The sequence below is a fragment of the Lepeophtheirus salmonis genome, unplaced genomic scaffold (genome assembly GCF_016086655.4).
Source record: "Lepeophtheirus salmonis unplaced genomic scaffold, UVic_Lsal_1.4 unplaced_contig_75_pilon, whole genome shotgun sequence".
Lineage (NCBI taxonomy): Eukaryota > Metazoa > Arthropoda > Copepoda > Siphonostomatoida > Caligidae > Lepeophtheirus > Lepeophtheirus salmonis.
Genome location: NW_027295901.1, coordinates 179,506 through 182,888, shown reverse-complemented (window position 1 = coordinate 182,888; position 3,383 = coordinate 179,506). Strand labels below are relative to the sequence as shown.

Below are 3,383 nucleotides of genomic sequence, written 5' to 3'. Positions count from 1 at the left end.
ACACGTTGTTACTTATTTAATATCAGTAAAGTAGACACTTGTGCGCCTTAGTCGATCGGGAAGTTAATGTCCTTGTGGTGTTCCTTTATAAAAAGTAAATCGTTGTTTGATTTGAATAGCTCAGCTCTAAATAGCTGAGGACTTGTTAGTTTTTTGAAAACAAAGAATGTAAAGGGCAAAGGGATCCTGTACACGTTCTTACCTTGACTCAATACTTCATATGCGGTCTAGATATTCCTCTTTCTCAATTTAATCTTCTATTTTTCTTATTAAAAAGAGTTGATACCTCTGTTTCTTCTTCGCGATTTAAATCCAGGGATGGAGGACGCGTTGTATGGTTTGTCAGACTGGCCACTGAATTTGAATTAGATGAATCCTTAAGAACGTCGCAATATTCGGCCAAATCTTCCAGATTCAGCTTGACCATCGTACGAGCCATAGGCCAGTGGGAGGTTCGAACAGATCTAACGAGAATCTCCTTACCCAGAGTACCTAACAGGTTAGGATCGAACGATGAGTCCAATTTGCGATTAAGGTCGCAAGAAGTTTCTAGAACGACATCGGTGCGTCTGTAAGAAAATTAATTACTCTTCTTACACGTTCTTAAGGTGAAATACCACATTGTTTCAGGACTTTCAATTTTAAATTTTTCAAAGGCAGCACAAATAAGACAATGTTTAGCTTGTCAGAACACTCGTTTGAAAATGAACTCTACCCTTAAGAACCAGGTCTTCAGATTCTCCTTGTCTAACCTAGGAAGTCGTACGATGTGCGCTTCGCTGGATGGATTAATGCCCTCAGAAATTTCGAGGCAATCACGCTCACGGGAAAGGTCTTTTGAACGGGTATAAACTATTTTGCTGTAAAATCGGGGTCACCAATGAGGGAACACGCCACGTAGAATTACTAACTTAAACTGAATGTATTTCAACAAATTTCTCTTAGAACATATAAAAGGGATCTCAACCTGCCTTGTCTTAAAAGTCCCTACCAATTTAACTTTTTTTTTATGATTCCCAACTCTTTCTTCATTAAGGAGCCTGTAAACGTTATTAATAATTTTTTTTGGTATCGGCAACTAATTTCACCCAAATGTTTCAGTCTAGAATTCGCTTCATAACATTTCTTGATGCCCTTGATAACATATCGGAGCCCCACTTGGGAATCACTGTCCTTAATTATTTTATATGTAAGAATCTGGATGAAACATTTCTTAGAATGCGACATCGCATTCTTCTAGCTGATAATCTAAACTCTAGAAATGCAAATAGGGTGTATTTTTAGGCTTGCTTGTTTATTTGGAGTTTGCACAGTGATAAGGAAATATTCTAATACTGAGCTTTTGTCTTTATTATTTAATTCCTGAGGAGTGATCTTCCCTTTCTACCACACCGAATTATATTCAAAACTTGACTGAATATATTTACTCTTGCACATAGAAGAGGAAGAGTAGCCAAAATCATTCGTTATGGAGTTATAATTGTAACTATTTGTTGGACACAGAGTAGAATTGAGGATCGACATCGGAGTCATTCTTCCCAATGTCCTATTTTATTTATTTCTTCCCTTCCTTTCCTCGTTATAATTGGTTATAGCTGATCTAATAAAACGTCATGACTGCACTACGGTTCTCCTTTAAAATTTCTTCAAATTGTCAGTGTTTTCATGTTGACTTTCAGTTTCAGTTTCTTAACATCCCAAAATACACCCGATTTACAACTCTGAACAATGTATCGATCTTTGTTTCAAATGAATATTCATAAAAACAATGCAATGACAAATTCCCTTCATTACCTAATACATGAAATAGAGATACACTTTTTTTTCATGTAACTTTAAAGAATTTTATTTCGCTCTTACGACACATAAAATTATGCAGACTTGTGCATTCTTAAACATATTTTAACATTTAAAAGTCTACAAAATATTTATTCGTACTTAAATTGATATTAAGTAATGGAGAAACTTTTTTAATATTACATTTTTTTGTAGAATTTACTTTACTAGGGCTATATTAACCCCTTAGTTACTTTCTCTTAAAATACTAAGGTATACACTTTATTGGGAAATTTGTTACTCAGTCTCATAATGACCATTGACCAATATTGAAAAGATTTTTATTGGAAGTTATTTTTAGATCAATTGACACCACATCCATTTTCTGCTTAAAATATTTGTTAATAATTTTCGGATAGTTGGGCCCCGGGTTAAAATGAGACACCATAATATACATACATTTTACTATTCATTTTAGAGTTTTGAATTGTGACCGTTAAGGACATGATATTTTGACAATGTTAAATTCATGCTAATTGTGTCACCAATGTAATAATGAAACACCATCGACAACGTTTTATACAATCTTTTTTTTTTTGTACACCATATATTCATTCCCTGAAAAAGGAAAATATAATAATAAATAATATAAACAAAAACAACACTCTAATAAAATGATGTCTAACCCTGATTCGTATTTGCCACAGTATTTCCCCTCCCGTTGTACTATACGATTAATCATTAGGTCTAGAGGGAAACTTGACTTAAGAACAGGATGATGTTGTTTTGGTCGGGGTCTTAGGATTAGTCGTTGGAATAAGCTCTGGATTATATGACACCCTATTTGCACTGCCATATTGTGCTTACAAATTTCTTTTTATTTTAGGATATATGTTAAAACAGATCTTCTTCGATGAGAATAGGGTCTTCTGAGCAACATCATGCTATGGACGCTAACGAGAGTTTGTACCCTAACACACCCGTTCCTCCTTCACTCAAAGATAAAAGAATAGAATTTGTAAATGTGCTCAAGGGGCACATTATTTTCAGCCCGTCTGATGTCTCTTTAATCTTTCCAAGATTGTTTTCGAAATCGAGGAGGGGTGAGACTCAAATTCAATGGTTGAATCTCATTTTTAGAGAACATCTATTGATGTGGAGAAGATGAGAGTGACTTCGCAATATACGAATATCACTGCGGTAACAAAAATGAGGAATCAGATACACTCTATTACTACTGATTCCTCTCCTCTCTCGCCGATAAAAACTACTTGAATGTCCTTTGGGTTAAACTAGCATACGAAATACTTATGTCATACTAGGAAGATGCCCTTACTGACTTGAAAAAACTCCAGGTATTTATTGATGAAGCAACTTTCGGGCTTTGATAGGCATATTGCATTGAGGAACTATATGTCAACTTTTGATTTTGATTGAACTTATGTCGTATTAATTAATGTATCACTATCGACATAATTGCAGAGTAGATGAACATGAAGCCTAAGGATGTGAACAGATGGATTATCAATTTAATATGTGTTGCTAAACTATATACTAAGATTGATTAACAAATGAGAGTTGTGGTCGTGGGTTAGCAAATTGTTTCT

General features: G+C 34.5%; 1 pseudogene; it reads left to right on the top strand.

The window, feature by feature from the left end:
- Window positions 1-277: 277 nt before the first annotated feature.
- On the top strand, window positions 278-3,164 carry LOC121127701 (eukaryotic translation initiation factor 3 subunit E-like; annotated as a pseudogene).
- The last annotated feature ends 219 nt before the right edge of the window (window positions 3,165-3,383 follow it).